The sequence below is a fragment of the Falco punctatus genome (genome assembly GCF_963210335.1).
Source record: "Falco punctatus genome assembly, chromosome: 5".
Taxonomy (NCBI): Eukaryota; Metazoa; Chordata; class Aves; order Falconiformes; family Falconidae; genus Falco; species Falco punctatus.
In genome coordinates, this window is record NC_137584.1 from 64,936,231 (window position 1) to 64,958,352 (window position 22,122).

Genomic DNA, 22,122 nt, shown 5'->3' on the forward strand with positions numbered 1-22,122 from the left:
AGTTGTGCTGTCTTTATCAATTTTGGTTTTCAATGGGAATTTCAGAAAGATTGTTTTAGCTTTTTTCAGTTTTAATTTTTCTAGCTGATGGGAAATACAGAGACACAGTTGATTAGATGTGTGTTTTTTCCTCTGGTATGGTGACTCGCAGTATGAGAAGCACTGACAGAGAACACCATGCTAGGCCTCAGGGCGAGGAATGTAGTTTCATTTGCTTGGGTGGCATCTGCTCGTTGTGTTTGTAGCTGCTATATTCTCCCGAAGACTGGGCTAAAACCTAGAACAGAAGAAACACAAAAGACTAATTTAAAAACAAGGGGAACAAAAGAGCATGCTAGTGGTATAAAAAAATCAGGAGCAAAGATCATGTAGAGGTAGCGTATACCTCCCAAAGTGGTGGGAGTGCCCAGTCACTGAAATCTTCCCATCCTTTCCCAGGATGTCTGACTGGCACACTTGCCTCATGGGATGATTTGCTTATGCCTGAGATAAGGAGGTAGTTAATGTTCTGTGTGCTATACCAGTTTTCCTATTCCTCTTTTCCATCCCACGTGACAAGCTTTACTGCTTCTCTGGATGTACTGTATGTAATACTTGCAGAGGCACCAGCTTCCTACAGATTTCTGGTCCTACAGGGCTGTGGGAATATGGCATGTGATGTGTCTGTGCTGCTAAGCTGTGCCACTGTGAGGAGGAGGCAGAGAAGAATGGGAGGTAATTAGCGACATGCCCCAACTAGAGGGAGAAAATCCAGAGAAAACTCTTCCAACCTGAAAAAAAAGCAGCAGATCTCGAGCAGTTTGCAGGCTCATCTTGCTTTTCCCTCTAGGAAACTGTCCATATATACAGTTCTGGCTAGTGCCAGTTGACCACCATCACCCTTGGGGAAAAAAATGCCAGCAGAAGATTGTGTTCCTTCTTTCCCTTGGCCAAGCAGAGTATTGGACTTGTATTTTTTCTTCAGCCAGCATGTGCAAATTGCAGATGAAAACTGGCTTATTCTCCAATGGCAGAAGACTTCAGAGTCGGATAGCCTGCAGGGTAGAAAACTGAAAATCAAAGACTGACTCTGTGAGAACACTTGTTCTTTTCTGCCATTTAAAAAACCAGATGTTGTTACATCATACAGAAAGATCTGGATTAGCTAGCAGATGTTTAAATATAGATCACTTAGCCTTTTGAAGAATGTATACTCTTAGAGATAAGAAAAGATAACCAAGATGGTATTTTTACAAAGTTGGCCAAATGCATGAAAAGTGCTGTACAACAATACCTGATTGAACCCTACTGCAGCTCATTCTTCTAAGCATTTTTCTGTCTTCAGCTTGGCTTTTCTGACAATTGTGCATGTTGTAAGCTTGCACCTATATCCATATACTGGGAAACACGAACAATAATTATTCAACTAGACTTTAGTTGTGGGGCCAAACATAAGCCACAAACCAGAGCATGAGCTCATTAGTCCATGTGATTTTATGCTGACTTCTGTTACTACAGAAGAGGATGGGATCTATATCTGGTTTTCTTTTTAGTGGTAGTAACTAAGTTTCCTTATAGGTTGGCTGATCTTTGTGTGGGGTGTGACAAAGCTATGATGCTAACAGGTCAAGGAGTAGAGTTGTAATTCAGAAATAGTGATGCCGTAAAACACCAAGGAAAAAAAGTTTTATCAGCGGACCTGGTAGTCAAATTCCTGTGTTTTAATTTCCCTTCAAAGATAGAACAGGTCAGAACAGCCATGGTTAGCCTTAATAAAAGAGCATAGTTCAAGAGCAGCAAGAGGAAAGAGACAGAAGCAGCATGTTTCTTAGAATCATAGAATAATTTTGGTTGGAAGAAACTGCCAGATGTCATCTTGTCCAAAGCCCCCCTTGAAACAGGTCCTATTAGGTCAGGGCCTTGATTTTCAAAATTCAGCTGCCTGGAACCTCTACAGCCTCTCTGGGCACCTATTCCCATGTCTAACCACCCTCAGAGTAAAAAAGTGCTTCCTTGTTGCTTCTCGGTGTTGTTGCTCCCTGTCGATCAGTGCGGACTTTGCATCTTCTCTGCCTGTGGGAAAAGAGACTTGGAGAAGACCCCAAAATAGGGAAGCTGCTGCTTGTGGCTCCAAGAAAATGTGGTGTCACACAGACGTAGTATACTTGTTAGTGGGGGAAAAAAAACTGATCTGGTTCACAGAGGTTCTACTTGGATGATGTTTCTCAACCTATAGTTCATGTTCAGACTTAGAGAGAATGGCTGCTTGACTTGGTTGGATCTCAAAACGTGGGAGGTTAGCTGACAAACTGATGCTGCTGAAAGCCACCTCTTTTGCTGACTTCCTTAGAGATAGAAGCCAATGAAAAGAGACACTTCTCACTGCTGGATTGTCAGCGTCCTGGAATTTCTTAAAGTGAGTCTAGAGCTGGGTTTATACCACTCCGTGCTCCAGGATTTTGCCCCAGGATTTGATAATGTTTTTCTGGAGCCATTGTAGTATGTAAACAGACTGAAAATTTTGCTTGTTTTCACAGCTGTTCCTCCCCCTCTTTCCACTTCAAACTGTTTGCAGAGTCTTATTTTGAGGTAGAATAGTCAGGAACCTTGAGTTTGTCATCTGTGAGGATCTCTGAAATATCTTTGACACCACTGTAGGTTTGCCTATGACATTCCAAATTCCCAGAGAGTTCAAAAATAATTAAAAAAAAAAAATAAGACAAGGAAACAGTTTTGCCCAGTCTCTGTCCCTAACCCACTGAATCCAAGAAGGACTGGACATCAAGAGAATGTTTTGAATTTATCTTGACATAGCAGCTGAGCTCAGAGGCTCAGCAGTTATTTATTCGTCTTGTATCACAGTCCTAGAAAAGGTCATGCAGCCTCCAGATCAAAAATTCATAATGGATTTAGGAGCTGATTTGAGAAGTATACTTGAATGCTGGGAGGGAAGTCTTGGCTGAATTTAAAACTCCCTCAGCTAAGCTGATGGTATCTTTCTGAGCAGTGTAAGAAGAAACCTCTTTTGATGAGATTTCTGTAAAGCAGCCTTGTGGGTGTCAGAGCAGATATTTGCATGGCACTACAGGTTTGACCTTCTTGTGCTGAGCACAGTGTTTGGCAGGTGGTCATGGAACAGCCATCCCTCCACATCAAATACTTACGTGACTGCAGGGAGTCTCAGGAAGCATGGCCGATGTAGGACAGAAAACCTTGGGGTCATCTGTGGTTTATTTTTTTCCCTAGTCAGGCTGCTCTTTGCCAGTCCAGACTCCCCTCAAAACTCCTGCCTTTTGTAAGAGTTTTTTATATTTGTAAGCATGACTTGCGCTGTACAGCATGATGTTCTGTTCCTGTCCGTCTAGACCCTGTAGCTGGTTACAGCCATCGAGACCAGAGGAGGATCGAGCCGTGAAGCGAATAGAAGGGTTGCTGTATCGTAAACCTGACCTGCATCTTCCTGTGTCAGTTGTCCCACTGTGTACTCATCCTTTTCCTATAGATTTCTTCTTCCCAGGAAAGCTGTGAATGCTTCAAACACAGGCCTTGAAGCTGAATGTATACCTCAGGGGCTGGAAGTCCAGTGCTCTTTTCACTCTGAGTTTGGGCAGGGATACCTCCCCAAGTTCGGGGCTTTTTGATGTTTCAGCTGAAATCTGAGATGCTACGCTTCATCTGCATACTTCTCTGAAGATTAGAAGCAACTGCACAACTTAAACTATGGTTTCAGCTATTTCTAGTTGCTCAGATATATTGTGGCAAATTTGGATTTCAGCTGCTAAGACACTCATCTAGTATTTTGTTGTGGGTGTTTTTCCCATCAAGGACAGTAAAATTTTTCTTCTCTCTTTTTTTTTAAACAAAAGCATTAGCAGGTAGTGCTTGCTTTGACTTAAGAAATTATATAAAAACATATTTTAAGTATCTGTGCATATTAAATTTGTTTGCCTTTAGAAAGACTGTGATGCTCTATGCATTCATGGGTGTCCGATTTCTATGATACAATTATTTACATCCTTGATGTCTACCAAAAATGCTGTTGAATTTCTCTTGGTGATTATTCACACTTGTCAGGTTTCTGACACAGAGTATTATAAAGCAACTGTGTATTATCTGTAAGGAGATTGGTATGTGTTCTCTCACTGCAAAATAACCCACTGTAACTTTTGCTTGATATTACCGGTGTTCTGCCATGCCTCCAAGAGGCTATGCCAGAATCATTAGCTGTTCTCTGTAATTAGGGCTGACCTGGTGCATTTTCGTCCTTTTCCTAGTAGCTTTTAGTTTTCCAGAGTCATTAATTTGGGCACTGATGCACCTCATAGTGTGCTTCTGTTGCATATCTTCATTATCTCTTCCTATGGTATGAAGAATATCATGCATCCTTAGGAAGGAAAGTGTGTGTAAATGCTTGAGCATGTTTAAATATCTGGGGGTTTACCAAGATTTGCTATGCTATGCTTGTAATTTCTTCCATTTTTGTCTGTTTCTTTTCTTCCAGTCTAGTCTGCATGAAAGATGTGCACGTTGGTGCTGCTGGGTGTGGTAAATGTTAAATCTGGTCTGTAAGATTTCTAAAGAATGCGGTCTGTCCCCTGCCCCTGCATGTCTCCAGTTCCAGCCAGGTCGGATTTAGTCTGCTCTCTTAAAGACATGTGAGGCATTGTTATACATGTGTTCAGGGTATTAAATCAGATAACCCTACGCAGGGCAGTTATGTTCCAGTCTCCTGTGGAAGAGATCTTTGTGTCTCAGTCTCTTGTTCTTTTCCCAAGTGTTTTCCTGCATCTCATCGGTAATATATTTAATATAGCTTTTACTTTTTCTTCTTTTTTTTCCCCGTGAGGTTGAGGTGATCCAGTTGTTGGAATTGTTCTGCAAAAGAGAGCTAGTCTGTGGGCCATCCATCCGGATGTCCTTCTTGCCGTAGCTGCTGGAGAAGAAATAGGAAAGGACAGTTGAGACAGCAGATGGAGTAGAGCACTACATGCAGCTATACCTCCCAGCTTTCTTAGCTTGCTTAATGGCACAGATGTTTGCAATGGATCATGACATTAGAGCAGCTTGAAGACCCATGACAGAATTCTGAAAGTGGTAAAATTTTGGGGCTTTTTTAAATCTAGATAACAATCCCTCCCAGTGCTCTGTTGAAAGAAAAGCATTAAATTTGAAAATTCAGATGTTGCTTTAGGGAGTGTTACGTCAACTTTGCTTTTTTTCTGTATGTCCATCGGTGCAGTTGATACAAAAACTCCTGTTCCATCACACTGGCATGTTCTAATACCTTCTGTTCCTCTTCCTCCCCCTCTAGAGAACTGAATTAAAATAGCTGTGTGATACACTGCAGGGGCCACTACCACACAACCCATTATGAGTTCAGATTTAGATACAGAACAGCCTTGCACCTGGTTTCACATCCAGCTCTGATCATTTAATATTGAAGTGGAAGTGCAGCTTGGAGCAGGCAGATCCCACCCAGCTGGTAGCGGGATCCTGGGGCATTGTAGGTGGGATCTCCAGGGAATGTAGTTGCTAGGAAGCGTCACCTCCTTAGTGAGCTCATGCAAGCGGAGATTTATTTTTTCAGAGGTTAGTAATTTAGTCATGTTTGGGACTTTTCTGCAGAGATCAAAATACAAAGATTTTGCCCTGACACCTTGCAAGTTCATGGTCCAAATCACAAAACCTTTCAAGCTGTTCAAGGGATGACCAGAAGCTTTTTACATGAACAAATCACTCTGGTTTCCCATGTCTTGTTTCAGAATTAGCTTGGAAAATTTTGGCTGACATCATGCCAAAAATCCAAAACAGCAACAAAGCAAGGGGGAAAAAAAAAAATCTCCCAGCAAACATCCAGCGTGGAGAATATTGCCAAATTCAGGACTGTTTGTGCCAAGTTTATAATCAGGCAGCAACAGGGTCTTAGTAGGTAATGCTCTCAACCCGCAGCTGAGGATCCCTGCAGTGCAGGGGGTGAGGAGCGCTGCAGAGGGAGGCAGGGCTCTTACCCTGTGCCTGGTTTGCATGAGGCGCTGCGTGTAAGACACGGATCATACTTGAGATTAAAAAGAATAGCGAGTGTGACTTCTGGGCATCAGATAAGGCCATTTCTATGGATAAGGCTGCTACTAAATGAATACATATTGTAGTGATAAATACATCTAGAGTTAGAGTTAAAGGTGTGTGGATGGATGTAGATTTGCCTGACCTGAGTGTGCTGTATTTTGTAGTAAAGCCACAGCGCTGCTTTACTTCTAGAGTTTCTTTTATGAAATACAGGGGGAGGGAGGCAGTTAATGTAATTCTCACGACATTAATTCTGCCTCATCAATACTTTATGGATTTAATAGATTTTAGAGCTACAATCATTTGGGAGATTATTTTATCAGCCAAGCACAGCAGAGGCTGCTGAAACTAAATGGAGGACAGAATGCATGTGTGTGTGATATAGGATGCTGCGGTATGAAGAAGATTTAATTACTGGATTTGTTTAGGAGATTTCCCTGTGCCTTTTGTGAAACTTTATATTGGGCACTAAATACTTTGCATGTAGGCAAGTTACCGCTTCAGTAACAGTTTAGTAAGGATCTCTAGGCACAAGTATCTGTTTCCACCTCATAGCATAAGCACACTGCTTTAGTTCTTCATCTCTCATTACGTCTCCCTCTTGCTTAAATGCTCATCTGGCACGAACATAATGAAACTGCATATAAAGGAGGATGAAAAAGAGGAGAGATTTCACTGCAGATTACGAAAGCTGAATATTTTTGGACATTGAGTTATTTATATTAATCAGTTTGCTAAGCTTAAAGATAAAAGAAAGCCTGGGATGCAATCCAGAAAAACCAAGAACAGAAACTAGTGTGAAGATCATGTGTAGTGTGTGTTTTGAGAATGCCTGCAGTGCCGCACCACAATACCCCGTTTCAAAATAAAAAATAAAGATGGGCGGGTCTTGAAGGCCAGTGCTCAGTGGTGGAGGAGATTCCTGCTTGACTTGTCACTCTCCATCAGCTGAGGTGGAAAGTTCTGTCAGGGAGCACTCTGCATTATCCTGCAGCAGCCCTGCTAGCAACGGTGAACAGTATTCATGGGCTCCAAGGAGTCCCACACAGCCTGCACTGGTCTAAAGAGTCAGCTCTTCCCAAGACATGTTATCAGGGAAACCACTGATGGTGATTTGTAGAAAATATCCAGTGAGCTTAAATTTGAGAAGTTTGTGTTCACGCTGAAGGTATCACCCTGAAAACCTGAGGTAATAGAGGTTTATACAGCCTTCTAATAAATAGTGATTTGCAATTCTGACCTTATTACCTGTTCTCTGCCCACCTGTGGAAATATATCTAATATAGCAAGTCATATTGGTCCTTCTGTTTTTAAGGAAGGGAAAATAATAAAAGATTCAACTGTGTAAATGTCATTCCTGCCTAGCCCTTTTAGTATTAGAAGGCGGGAAGAAGTCTGCCATGAAATTTTCCCTCTGGCAAAAGCCTGAAAAGCCTTGAAGATTGTGTGCATCCTTGATCATGTCATACAACAGCAGTAGTGAAAAATATAAAATCTACTAGATCAGTCTGCTAGGGTTTTGAATGCTGAGTTTTGAAGTGCTGAGAATCCTGCCTTTCTAGTCTTACAAGGCGGTCTCTAATCCTGCAGCAACCTTTCAGACTATTGATTTACTGACCTAAATTTTGCTTTTTTTTTTAATCAAACTTTTTTTTTTAAATCAAACTGCATTTCTTACCTTGTGCAAAAATCATGATAAAAGAAGCAAGCGGCTTTACATGCAGTAGGATAAAAATAGAAATAGCATGACACTTTTTAGATGTTTTGTAAATTTATTAAAAATATGCTTAAATCTTGGATGTGGTCTGAAATATTAACTGCTTTGGTCCCTGGTTAATAAGCCTTCCCATTCATGCATTTAAGATGCTAGTTAGAAAGAAGACTGTGGAAAGAAACTTCAACCGCACGCTTTGGAAACAGCATTTCAGATCACTTCTTGTCCTCTTTTGCTGCTTACCAAAAGTTACAAGTTCATCTTTTGTTCAGTGGGAACTTATACCAGATTACAGTACAGTACGCTTAAAGCTAGTCACTGCATCGGTGCACCTGCACCCACTGCTGTGATGGGTACTGAGTCTGCTTAGCTGTAACTGGGACCGAATCATCAGTTTAGGAAAGTGCTCATTTTGCTGTGCTATTTGTTGGTTGTGCATGACGCTTAGGAGTTTTTGTCCACACACACCCCACCCCACCCACCCCTCCGCTAATTCTGCAATATTAGGCCATTAGTGTCTCTCTGCATGCCATTTACTATCAAACATAATCCCCTTTTCCCCCCCCATTTCTTTCCATTTACATCCTTTGATGAGAAATATTTAGGCCACTGCATGTCTTTATTCTTGTAAGACAGAGGCTGATGGAAGACCCGTTACATGAAATTCTGCTTTATCTATAAAGCAGGATATCTCCAAATACATCTGTAGCATATAGAAAGCATAGAGACTGACAGCTGATAGGCGCTGTAGACTTCTCATTGTTTTCTGCCACGGTAATTATGCCAAATGTGGCAAAACACAGTGAAACAAATTTGTATATGAGTGAAGTGGCATATTTTTTGGCTGGGGAGACTATGCAACATCCACAGTCCTATTTTTAAGATATTCTTTATGACCATTTTGGTATCTGCTAAATGCCTTTGTAGGAGCCCAGTATCATTCCATTTGTTTTTTTAAATGTTTTGCTCTTGAGTTTTGCACTCTAACTGGCTGTAATTAATCAGGGAGGCTTAGGTTGAGTCTAACCACCAGCTTTCCTGCAGGTCATTAGATGTTGTTGGGGGATTAGCATGCACAGTTGTAAATGACAGTATGTGTCTTCATTTTCTTTTTTGGATTAGACGGTTTATAAACCAAGTGTTTCAGATGAGAGAGGGAGAGAGCACTATACAAAGCTGACAAAGCAGAAGGAAAGCTTGTGCTGAATTAAGGGTCTGCTTGCAGCAGCCTTTTGCTTACTCCAAGGAAGTAAGAGCACGATGAAGATGCAAGCTGCATTGCTAGCGTAAAACAGAATTCTCGCATGTTGATACTAAAGTATTCATCATACTGTGTTAGTGCAGCATGCGCCTTCCACGTGTGTGTCATCCTCTGCGTGTGGTGTAGGTGTTATCCAGAAACAGTTATTTGGAGAAACGTGTCTGGTCATGTGTGTGGAATATGCCATTGACTATTATCAACAATAGTGAATCTTGCACTGACTGTGGCTCCTGTGTTGCCCCAAGCAGTTTTACGTGGCTTATGCTAAGTAAAAGATGTAGCGGCCTTCATCTACTATCTCTTGCAGCAGTGTGCCAGAGGGCTCTTGTGTAGCATGGTACACAGAAAGCAGCCCACCCCAAAGACATTTCAGAAGGTGGATGTTGGGCAGAGCCCTGAGAAAGGAGCTCTGTTTCCAGGCAGAGAGACTAAAACACTCGAGCTGTGCACAGCCAGGGTTCTTTAGGAAGAACTCACACTCAGGCTGGTTTTGTTACTTTGCTTTTCCCATCCAGTTTAGGTCCCCAGACTTGCATCTGCTTTTACCGTGCTTTTATGCATATGTGATTTGGGTGAATGTATGTAAGACCCGAGTTTTAAATTTTATGGGGAAAAAAAACATAGGCCTGTTACTCTGGTGTTGCAAAAGCCCTTTTACAGCACCTTTAAGTTTCTAGAAAACAAAAGAAAATCATGTTTTTCCTTTGAGGCATATATTTGAGATATCAGTGAAAGTCATGTGTATTACGGGGACTTCTAGTTGCTGCATTGAATATTTCTGTTGCTTAACATCAGAAATTTCCATTGCTGTATCAAATATTTCCTTAGTTGTACTCCTGATTAAAGAAATAAAAAATTTCCAAGCCATTACTTTTAACCACCTCTTCGTCTCTAAGAGAACTCTTCCTCAGTACTGTGAGAGGTCAGTACCATTGCAGGCCACCATCCTGTTTCAGCAGGAGCTGTGAGAGTGCTGCTGTGCAGAGAATTTTTGTGTCAAATTATTCTGCTGCTTCACTTCTGCTGTAACCAGCAATTCTCATGGTATTTTTCCCCAGAATGTTTTTTCTCTTTTTGAACCTACCATGATTGCTATCTTCTTTTTCTTTTGGATCTCTTATGTCTGAGAGAAATTCCAGGAGCTTTATGGTGTAGCTTTAGGCTCCTTTGTGTTGGAGATGCTTCTACTTGTCACCCAGACAAGAACTTTCCTCATTATGTAAAATAATAAGAGGAAAAAAAGGAGAAAAAAACATCAAAAACATAGCAAACCCTTTTCAGTTCCATGGTGGAGGAGGAAGACACCCTAGGCACAGCTGGCAATTAGTTGTATGGTTTCTTCAAGTTGATAACCAGCTCTGGTAGAAATATGTTCTTTGATGGACAGTTCTCTAATGATATTGGACAGGGAGAGCAGCAAATTTAATCTGCTTTGCAAGTCAGGGTTGGTTGAAGCACTGGAAAACTGTGGAAGTCTGAGAGAAATCCCCTTGGAGCTTGCTTTGTCTGCTCGCTACTTGCCCTTTCTTGTATTTAACCGGTTTGAGTCCAGGTCATCTGCCCTAGGCTCATCTGTGTCAGTGGAATGGGGGAGTGTGAAGGGAGCTTTTTTTTTCTTTTTTCTTTCTTTTCTTTTTTAAACCCAGAACATATGAGCAAAATGGCAGGCGGTATGCAAGTTGAAATCATGGCAGTCCTCGCGAAGTGTCAAAGTAGCTGTTGGCAATGGTGCCATCAAAAAAATCTGTTCTTGGTCAGTTTGGGGAGATGTAAACTAGCAAGTCACTCACTAAAGGTACTTCTGTGGTTATTCAGCAGGTAATGCTGAATTTACTGGGTTAACAATCTAGACTGTAGCTTAACATGTCCAGCAATCTCCAGTTAAACTTTCTGTAATTTACAGAAGTAATTCCTTCTGATGTTGCATGCCATTTTCCTACAAGGGTCTGGAAAAATCTAAGCCATCCCAATCCATTTGTTAAATTTATAGATGTTGCTCATCTTATAATTAAACAAAAGCTTGAAAAATACAGTTCTTCAATGGAGCCTAGTTAAATCTTTTGCAAAGGCTGTTAAAGTGTCAGGTACAGTTTGCAATTAGCAGAGACTGACACTGCAGATTATTTAAATCTGTATGACATCATCAGTGGATAATTTACAAACCCACTTATTATGTATATGTATTCAGTAACTAGTAGAAGGCTTATGTATGTGAGAAATTATACTTTTGTGCACTGTAAGTCCTCTCACCTGTGTTATGTTTGTTCTGGGTGGAAGACAGTGTCTGACTGTGACTGGAAGCCTCTCCAGGGATCTCATCCTCGAATTGCCGCCGCTGTGATTTACAGGAACAGCCTCGTGAAGCTTCTTGAACCTTTTGGAGCTTCCTGTTTCTTTGTTGGTCCTTCCAGGTCTAACAGAATTTTAGCTACTTCTTAGCAATTAGATTAGACACAGGCAATTTCCTTGTAAAATTGCCTGAGCAGGTCCTTCGGTAAATTATAATAACCTTGTTGTGGCTTAGGGGCTTTTGCCAGGATAATTAAACTGGACTTCAGCACCACAAATAGGTACGCAGTTAAACACCACAGATCTGCTCAGGTGCTTGGTTAAGTTTCTGTATACATAGTCTCTGTCATGGCCATATGTGTCTTCTATTTATGGCTTCTGCTGCAATCTACGCATTGTTCGCTCTGGAAAATCATGTTTTAAGTACATTGAATGATAAAGCACTTGTGTCTCTTACTCCACAAATGTGCCAACATTAGGTGGATTCATGTTGATTTGTTCCATGTCTTTCTTGGGCGTTTATTTTAAAATAATAGCCCTGACTGTATTTATTTTAAAATAATATTATTTTTAAATGATACCTCTGAATTTTCTGGGATTTTAAGGCAGAGGAAAGAGAACACTTAAAGATTCACAGAAATCAAGAATCACCTTTGTGAGGGTCTTTCCAAATAAGCCTGAGAACTGTACAAAGCTGACGATTACTTTTTCATGCAGGGTCCATATTGATTTTGCACTGCCTGACACATCCTGCTAGGTCTTTGTGCAAAAGAAACCATGCTGAGCTCCTGCCCCTTCCCCTGACAACCCCATCGCTTTCCGGCTGCCTGTGTCTGCTGCCCCTGCAGCTATCCCCATAAACACAAATGCACCTTTCAACATCATTTCTCGAGCTTTTTCCTCTTCATTTCGGAAAGCACAGAGAAAGCAGAGTGTCCCTGTCCCCACATAGACATACCCTTACATTTCCAACCAATAGTCTGATTGCTAAAAAAATACCCATGGGTAATTAGTACTGTGTATGTAGTTAATCAATTTAAAATTAAATGCCACTGGCTCTGGTTAAAGGTCGTACTGGGTTTTGTTATGGCTTTGAAAAAAAATATCTGTTTAGTGAAAGCTGTCTCTGAAAAGGGGTATTGGTTCTTTGTGTGCTGCCAGTGACAAAAGGGAAGCCAGGGGTGCAGTTTTCACAAAGGGTACTGTAAATTTTATTGTCAGGTTTTCACCGAGATCGTGGGGTTTCCATGTTGATTTTCAGAAAGCAGCCCTTCAGAGCAAGGAGGCGGGTGTATCTTCTTATGCACAGCAAAAGGAGCTGATGTGTCGCTGGTCTTGTGGGTGAGATAGGAACCTCATCTCTGGCTTCCTAGTCTATCATCCTCATCATTAGACGATTCTGCCTCCTAGGCAGACAGATTACTTCATGTTTTCATTCATTAATGATTTATCAGACAGCTCCTCCCCTAAAGGCTCATCTCCTCTGTTACACTCGCAGCCCACACGCAACCAGCAACATGTAGCTGCCAGCTGGCACTCGGCGTTGGGAGTGCAGGCTGCTAGCCCCTTCCACGTCTCCTGCTGCCCCTTCCTCCCCAGCTGCTCCGCTCACCTGCCCACTCCTCTGTGTCTTAGATGGCACCAAAGCTGTCAGATCTCCATGTGTCCTGTTCTCCTATCCCATCTCTCCAATCCAATTGCTTAATGTGCTTTTACTAACTATATTTTTTTAAAAAAGAGAGAGAGAGATGAGGTGACCCCACTTGTAATGTGGCAGCGCTTGTGTTTTTGTCGTGGAAGCAGTGGCCTCTCAAAGCATAACACATTTTGGTGTGAGGGTATGCTCGGTGGTGAATTAAATTTTAGTTCCAAGTAGAATTAGTAGAGGAGAGGGACTGCTGGGGAGAAAATAAGTGAGCTGTGTCTATGAGCAGGAAGGTGTGGGTTGGCTTCAATTTCAGGTTTTGCTATCAGGTGCTTGGCACAACAGCTCTTTTGAAATCCTTCTCCGGTTGTCTGTGTGAGAGAGTGATTTTTATCACGTTGCTAAAGATTAGCTCTATTCTTGTTCTCTGTTCTGCTCCCAGAAATCAGGCATGCTCTGAGGTCTGGGAAAGGGAGTCCAAATCAAATCTCACGATGAAAGGGGAAATGTCCAGAACTGTTTACCACTCTCCATCTTGTCCACTGCAGGCAGGTGGTGGCCGAGAACAACAGGGGAACAAGGGCTGCAGTACAGGAGGAAAAAAGTATGAGCTAGGAGAAAAGGAGTAAATTAAACTCTCTTGAGTCATTTATACGTGAATGTATAACTCTTGAGTGGCTAGTCTACTCTTGGCAAGTGGTGACTGATAACTAACGTTCTCTTTTCCTTCTCCCATACCTTCCCAGTGTCTGTGGAAAGGACATGTGACAGGAATAATAAATCTCATTATTTTAACAGGCTACAATGGAAATTATGGATTAGAAGTGCTGTGGATGCCTCAGTAGAGACAAACTGACTGTTCCTAGGATGCTTAAAAGATATTTGCAATCACATTGTTTTTGAGAACTTCCTGAATTGTTCAGGCCCCTCCTACATACCCCTTTGGCACAACACTTGTAAGTGAACCAGCATTAAAGGCATCAGGGTCCGATCCAGCAGCCTCATTGCACTTGCTGCTTGAAGACAGCCAGAACCTAACACTGAGCAAGCTCAGGCTTTGGGGGAAGTCTGGATGACCAGATTATCTTTACTCTGGGTCTCTGAGCTGGAGCTTTGCACTGCTGTTTTAAGGAGAGCTAGAAGGAGGGCTCACATAACGGTGTCACTGTTGTGTTGTATGCCGCAAGACTAATCAATGTGCATGCCTTGGCTTTGGAGGGGAGAGAGGTGGCTGAGAACAACAGTAGGCGCTTACGTTCTTTGGGCAGCCAGGTGTCTAGAAAACCAGTGCCAGCTCTGAGGAAGCAGGAGCTCTTGCGGCTCCTCTGTGGCCTCCCTGTTGCAGCCAGAGCAGGCTTCAGGGCTCTCATGGGAGAGAGTGGGAGGCTGTGACAAGGCTGTGCTCTTGCAAGCTGAGAAGAGGGGTCATTGTACAGTGACTCAGGGCAGAACAGGGGTAGAACCAAGAAAAAACAAGTAACTGATTTCAAAGGGTAGTTTGTGAGCAGAACAGGGCCATGGGTCTTGCAGGTCCCCAGACCAAGGACACAGCCCATCAGTTGCTGCAAGACTGGTACATCCCAGAACCATGGATGAGGATGGCAACCAGGCTCGGTAAAGCACTTCCATGCGTTAGGAGGTGTGTCAAAACTTCTTCCACATCTCCTGGTGAAACCTGTCAAACCTGGCACATGACTGTCAACAGAACGAAGGGATTGTTTACCCTGGAAGGCTGCCATCAGTAAAGTTGAGTGTAAATTTACAGCACCCGGCTACTTCATAATGGTTCCCTGTATATGGAGTATGTTACCTCACACGTAGCGTGCATTAAGTGTGCAAGAAGCTGTACCGTAAAGAATGTGCACTGAATTTCCACCTAGTGCTAACTGCCTGTGGTTTACCAAGCAGTTGTTTGTTTTATTCTTGCATCTGACCTCTTAGCTTTACCACTTGGATTAGAGCACAGGTTCTGAAAAAGCAGGAATTTGAACCACGGCATTTCCCTGCAAAGTGTGTACCGTGCTTTTGTTATGTTACTGAATTGTTTTATTTATCTCTGGTTTCTAAAAGGAGCAAGAGGAGGACTTTAGTAAGTGCAGCAGGTCTACATGTGACCTGGCAGAATCACCAGCTGATGGAGCTAGGAAAGGCCTCTGGAGATCATCTATTCCAACCCTTTGCTCAAAGCAGGGTCAGCTTAAAATTGGTATCTCAGCATCATGTCCAGCTGGGATTTGAGTACCTCCAGCAATGGTGACTCCACAGCCTCTCTGGGCAACCTGTGCCAGCGTTTCACACCCTCACAGTAAAAAAGGTTTTTTTCTTATGTTTAAGCAGCATTTCCTGTATTTTAATTTGTGCCTGTTGGCTGTCACTGAGCACCACTGAAAGGTCTTGCCTCATCTCCTTTGCTGCCTCCCGCAAGACATTTCTACTCATTAGTAAGATCCTCCTGAGCCTTCTGTTCTGCAGGCTGAAGAATCCCAGCTCTCTCAGGCTTCCCTCGTAAGAGGGGTGCACCAAACTGAACAGTCTTTGTGGCCCTTCACTGGATCTGCTTGAATAAGTCCATGTCTGTTCTGTACTGGGAAGCCTCAATTTTTCAGGGACCCCCAAACTGAATCCAGCACTCCAGAAGTGTCTTACTAGTGCTGAGTAAAGGGGGAGGATCACCTTCCTCAATCTACTGGAACTGCCGTTTCTAATGCAGGCCGGGACGCTGATAGCCACCTGTGCCATAAGGAGCGTTGCTGGCTCATCTTTGCCTTGCTGTCCACTGGAACACTCAGCTTTTCTCCTGCAGAGCTGCATCCTAGCAGGTCAGCCCTCAGTGTGTACCCAAATTCAGGACTTGACATTTCCCATGGTTGAACTTAATGAGGTTCCTGTTGGCTCATTTTTCCAGCCTGTCAAAGTACCTGTGATTGTCAGCACAACCATCTGGGATATCAGCCGCTCTTTCAAAACCTTCTGAGGATGCACCCTCTGCCATCATGTAGATCACTAGGGAAGAAGTTAAACAGTATTGGCCCCAGTATCAGCTTCTGGGTACACCACTAATGCCTCATTCAACAGCAGCCCCTCCTTGCTGCTGATATACCTGTAGAAACCTTCTTGCTGCTTTTGACAACCCTCACTGGATTCAACTCCAGGTGGGCATTGTTTTTTCTGACCCTTGTTTCCATCTCTTGTGCACTTTCCTTTCACATCTGAGTTCAGTCAGGAGTCCTTGTTCATCCATGTGGGCCTCCTACTGCCTGTGCTTGACTGCCTGCATGCTGAGATGAACCGTTCTGGAGCTTGCAGGAGGTGATCTTTGAAAAGCAACCAGCTTTCTTGGACCCCTTTTTTCTTCAGGCCTGTATCCCACAGTATTCTTCTAAGCAAAACCCTGAAGAAACCGAAGTCTATTCTTTGTGGGGGTTGTGACACATCTTTTTGGAGAAGACTGTCCACTATCTCACGGTCAGTGCAGTCCATGCTGCCCCTGACCTGCACTTCTCCTGATCCTTGTTTGTAAATACAAGATCCAGCACGGCATTTCCCATTGTTGGCCCAGTCACCTGTGTTACGAAGTTACTGCCACTGCACTTCAGGGATCTCCTGGGTTGCTTGAGCCCTGCTGATTCAGGTTGGCATTTTCATCCTTTTCTCATGTTTAATGCATCTCCGTGGCTGCTATTTCTTTGAGCAAACTATCCAGTCATTTTACATGATTAAACTTTTGAACCCCATCCTGAAATTATGTCCTATGAAAAGCAGTTCGCAAAAGGCTAAGTGAGGCTTGTACCAAAATGAAACATGTAACCCACCTAACTGTTGGGTTTTATTTCCTCCCCTTTTCTCACGCTTAAATGTAAAATAAGCATTGTACTGTAGGAACCAGGCAAAGGCTAATTTGCCTCATTTGAATGTGAAAAGGAGCCCACATCCTTCCTGTGCCCTGCAAAGAATGCAGAAAGACTTTACAGAGAAAACAGATGTACTAATATGTATCACTTGTTGGGGGCAGGGGGAATCCAGGGTGCTGCCATTAAGGCAATGCTGAACTTGCAAGAAAACAAAAGCACCAGCATACAAAATATAGTGCTGGGAAGCTGACAAAGTTGGGACTGTTTTCTTTTGCTTACGTTTATGCTGCTGGCATCTGAAAAACTGCTCAGAAAAAATGTATGCAAAAGAAAACACGTAGCTTCATTTTTCGTGCCCAAGAAAATCTTCACTGAAGATGATTAAGTGCCCAAATGCAAACAAAAAGGAGACGCTCCAGCCCAGCCTTAGGGAAATCTGCATTTCAGACTCAATAGGGCCTTGCCAGAAGAGTACACTACTGACATCATAAACAAATCAAACATAACTTTTTGAAGCATCCCTTTATTTTATTCATATTTTTAACTCCCTTACCTCTCTAACACATAAATATGAAAAAGTCCTGTCATCTCACCAAAAATGCAGGATGTAGCGAGGTGGGTGTCGATCTCTTCTCCCAAGTGACAAGTGATAGGACAAGAGGAAAGGGCCTCGAGTTGTGCCAGGGGAGGTTTAGACTGGGTATTAGGAAAAATTTCTTCACCAAAAGGGTTGTCAGGTGTTGGAACAGGCTGCCTGGGAAACTGGTTGAGTCACCATCCCTGGAGGTGTTTAAAAGATGTGTAGATGTGGCACTTAGGGGCATGGTTTAGTGGTGGACTTGGCGATGCTCAGTTAATGGTTGGACTCGGTAATCTTAAAGGTCTTTTCCAACCTCAACGATTCTATGATTCTATATAGTGGGGAGGGGTTTCATGGTTTTTAATGGTAATTTAATTCTAACATGGAAGATAGAGAACAGATGAACTCTAAATGTTATTTCTACAGCTGTGCAATCCAGTTCAGACTGCTATCCCTTCCTGACCTCTCTGTTTATCCCTTCCCAAGAGCTTTGGCAATGAGCAGTCAGCACTGACTAGTCGGCTTGCGAATCCACTGGTGCTCAAAACTCCCCCAAATTCAGCAATCTGCCTGGTGCAGATTTGGCCCTGTAGTGGTATAGAATCTCTTGCCAGCTTTTAGCTTGCAGACAGGAGGCAGTTGCATGTGGCCAATGTATAATTTATTATATACCTGTATTGTCAGTCCCAGTAATAAACAGGATAAGTATAAGAGAATGCTTGAAAGTTTCCTCTTAAAAGGCTACCTCAGACTTCCTAAATTAAAAACTGGTTTTGCAAAAGCGGAGAAATGAAGCATAGCAGTCAGTCTTTGTTCAGCAGTGGTAGCTGGGTAACATCCATGGGTGGGTGCAGGGCTTCATGAAGGTGTTGTGCTGTTTCCCTAAATGCGGCGCAGTGGCCATTTTCTTACAAACTGCAATACTGAGGTTCAGGACCACAACAAAGACCCTTCAAAATTCACACTCCCTGCCTGATATACTGCTTGTATCTTCGGGAAGTATTCTCAGTTCACAGGAGTTTTAAAACTATTGCATTGACAGACAAATATCCAGCCACAGATAAGACAGGCTCAATAACCTTGAAAAGAGAAATTTTAAGCCCACTTACCTAAATCACTTACATGAATGTGAATGCAGTACAATAACTTAAGGTGTTTGAATTGCAGTTCAGCTGCAGGCTTTTTTTTTTTTTTTTTGTAGAATCAGGGTAAATAAAATCTTGGCCTTGAACTAATATCTGTGTATTGGAACAAACATCTCAATGCAGCACACTGCAGAAGGAAGGAAGCAGAATAGAAATTAGATCACTTTCCTGCATTATTTCTTGTAAGTTTAGTCTCCTTAGGTACGGAATACACATTTCCTGTTGTAAAAATATTGTAACAGCCTGCAGTAGCCGAACAACTGATAACCTACTGTCACTGAAAACTGGAGTCATATTAGACAGGCATGTTTAGAGGGAAGTGTTCAAAGCCTGCAGATGATCAGATGTCTCGTGCTCTGAAAAGATAGTGAGCGTGAACTACAATAGTAACTGCTGTGATTGTCATAACAACTGTAGCTTTGCAGTATGGAAGAAATAATAAACTTTGACTCTTCATACAAATGGCAATGTAAAGATATGGGTGCATTTGGTTCTTGCTTTTTGTTTCGCATCGTCTAGTGCATTTAGAAAAAATCATGTGTGTATCTGATCCTGTCTTTTTCATACGCCTTATTCCTGGAGTGTAGGTGCTTTATTTATCTCTGTTGACAGTAATACGGGTTTGTAACCCTATCCCACAAGTTGTCTTACAGCACCATTAAGTCCCAGCTGAACGAACTGCACCATCTCTGTGCTGTGGTAGCAGCCACAGAGGTGGGAATCTGATTTAAAACCAGAATCATCAATCATAGAATGGTTTGGGTTGGGAGGACCTTTAAAGATCATCTAGTCCAACACTCCTACCCTGGGCAGGGACATCTTCCACTAGACCAGGTTACTCAAAGCTCCATCCAACCTGACTTTAAACATTTCCAGCAATGGGACATCTGCAACTTCTCTGGGCAACCTGTTCCAGTGTCTCACCACCCTCATCATAAAATGTTCCTTCCTAGTCTAAACTAAATCCACCCTTTTTCAGTTTAAAACTGTTGCCCTTTGTCCTGTCACTACAGGCCCTGGTAAACAGTCTCCACCTTTCTTATAAGCCCCCTTTTAAGTATTGGAAGGCTGCAATAAATTCTCTCTAGAGCCTTCTCTTCTCCAAACTGGAAAACCCCAACTGTCTCAGCCTGTCTTCATAGGGGAGTTGCTCCAGCCCTCTGATCATTTCATGACCCTACTCTGGACCCACTCCAACAGGTCCAAGGTTTTGTACTGGGGACCCCAGAACTGAATGCAGTACACCAGGTGGGGGTCTCACGAGAGCAGAGTAGAGGAGGAGAGTCACCTTCCTCGACCTGCTGGCGACACTTCTTATATAGCCCAGGGTACAATTGCCTTTCTGGGCTACAAGCACACATTGCTGGCTCATGTCCAATTTTTCATCCACCAGTACCCTCAAGTCCTTCTCTACAGGGCTGCTCTCTGTTCCTTCATCTCCTAGTCTGTACAGATACCAGTGATTGCCCTGGGCCAAGTGCAGGACCTTGCACTTGGCCTTGTTGAACTTTATGAGGTTCATAGAGGCCCACTTATCAAGCCTGTGGAAGTCCCTCTGAATGGCATCCCTTCCCTCAAGTGCATCAGCTGCACCACTCAGCTTGGTGTCATCCATGAACTTGCTGAGGGTGCACTCAATCCCAATGCCTATGCCATTAATAAAGGTATTGAATGGTACTGCTCCCAGTATGGACCCCTGAGGGACACCACTTGTTATTGATCTCCATTTGGAGATCCAGCCATTGACTGCACTCTTTGGATATGGCCATCCAGCCAATTCCTTATCCATCAAATAGTCCATCCTTCAAATCAATATAGCTCCAATTTAGAGGCAAGGATGTTGTATGGGACTGTGTCAAAGACCTTACAGGAGTCAAGGTAGATAGTAATTTCTGTTAAGTTTTGGTTAAGCCTTCTTCTCATTCCTAGTATTAGAAAAATGTTTCAACCATACTTCTGCATCTTGACAAATGCTTTAAAAAATAAACCACAAGATCATGAGAAATTCAAGGACTTCCTTAGGACATTGTTTTATTTTTGACCAGCCTTTGTCCTCTGACTCTCTGGAGAAGAAATTCCATTCTTCTTTCTGGATGGTTACTCAAGGAGCAGGACACGAGACACTCTAGGGACTAAAGTCTTTGATAATTCCTGATGATTGGTGGTCTTAAAACCCTTATTCCCTGAAAACTGCAATATTTATGCAGGTCCCAACATAGCTGAAAAGGTTCTGCAGTCTCTAATGATCAGCCAGACTGTGGACCACACTTTGTGGCCACATTTTGGGAACAGGCCACATGAAGTGTGGTAGATGAAGAAGGAAAAAAGTCTGTTTTTTCTTTGTGTAAGAGTGGTTTGATGTTCTATATCAATTCCAGTGGCTGCAACACATCATCACTTTTCTCTCAGAGACCGTGCTTCTTATGGACATGCAAAATGGTACTTTTTATCTGTCTCTTCATAGTGGTCAGATCACAGATGCAGACTTTCATTGTGGTAGAGTGACCCCCACAAGTAGCTGCAGAAAAGGGAAGTGAGAATCTATTTCTTCACAAGTTTTTCTCTTCTTGGAAGTGCTCTAGGCACACAGAAAGGGGAAGCCTTGAGGATCTCATCTGGTTTTTGCATGATACCACCACAGACAATCTGTCTGCATGAACTGATGGGGAGCTAGAGGAATGGGAGCAAAGGAAAATTGTGAGTAGCAGAGGTGGAAGCCTTTCTTAGGAGAGGAGGTAAAAGAGGGAGGAGGCAATGAGGTTCGGATCTGTTTCTTTGTTCTGTTTTCATTATATAAAGTTGAGGCACCAGCCACATTCAACCCTGGTATTTTCCCTTATGAGTTCTGAAAAGCTGTACCATTGATGTGTGGGTTTTTTTCTCTCTTCCTTTCGTACAGAAGTTATTTCAGGAGCAACAGTGACCAGGTAGAGAAGAAAATCTTTAGCTTGATCTTTTATTCTCAGGATAGTCATCATGGCTTGCCTGACCTGTTTTCCTACCATAATTCATCTTTCCCGTGGAAAAAATATCCCCAGCTTCTATTCTTGCCGTCCCTGTGCAGAAAAATCAGCATTGCCTCAATGTTCTCTGACATCAAACTATGCTGCCTCAAAGTTGCTGGAGCTTGGGCATTTAAGTGCATAGCAAGACAGGAAGGTTTCATCTTGACAATCATATTGAAAGTAGATCCATGCAGTCTTCTGAATTTTAGAAGAATGAGAGAAAGGGAAGAAGAACAGTTTGCTTTAAGGTGAGAAAACTTACGATAGGAACTGTTTTGAATGTACTATAAGGCCATGAAGGACAGAATTATACTGTTCCTTTAAAATTAATAACTTCCAGAGAACAGATGTTTTTATGCACGTTATATGCAAAGAGCCAATTATATATACAGGTCATGTAAATTTAAGCTATAAATGAAATGCTGTGTATACATACAAATGATACTTCAGAAATGTTTGTCTTGGTTCTGCCTTTCTTAGGCAGCTTGTATTAGTTTTGCTGTTAAGAGGCAGGCATGTGTTTGGCTAGGTTTTGGGTTGTGCTTTGTTTTCTCTTATTGTTTTCTTCAGTGAGGAAAGGAGATCTG

The 22,122-nt window shown here is 42.6% G+C and overlaps 1 protein-coding gene and 1 long non-coding RNA gene across 7 annotated transcripts in view; one reads left to right on the plus strand and one right to left on the minus strand.

Annotated features, from left to right (window-relative positions):
- The window catches only part of FYN (FYN proto-oncogene, Src family tyrosine kinase), a 142,726-nt gene that overhangs the window by 61,755 nt on the left and 58,849 nt on the right, over positions 1-22,122 (plus strand). Inside the window, exon 1 of one of the 3 annotated variants that reach the window (XM_080388197.1) lies at positions 21,132-21,227. The exons of the other annotated variants lie outside the window; for them this stretch is intronic. The gene's annotated coding sequence lies outside the window, so the exon portion shown is untranslated. Of the gene's footprint in view, positions 1-21,131; positions 21,228-22,122 lie in introns of those variants that run through there. 3 annotated transcript variants of the gene reach the window in all.
- The window catches only part of LOC308064191, a 40,498-nt gene continuing 18,380 nt past the window's right edge, over positions 5-22,122 (minus strand). The window contains exons 2-3 of one of the 4 annotated variants that reach the window (XR_013928280.1): positions 18,508-21,200; positions 5-13,537 (exon numbers count right to left, since the gene is read on the minus strand). This is a non-coding gene — a long non-coding RNA (uncharacterized lncRNA). Of the gene's footprint in view, positions 21,201-22,122 lie in introns of all 4 variants that reach the window. The other 3 variants (XR_013928281.1, XR_013928282.1, XR_013928283.1) reach the window with 3 other exon arrangements.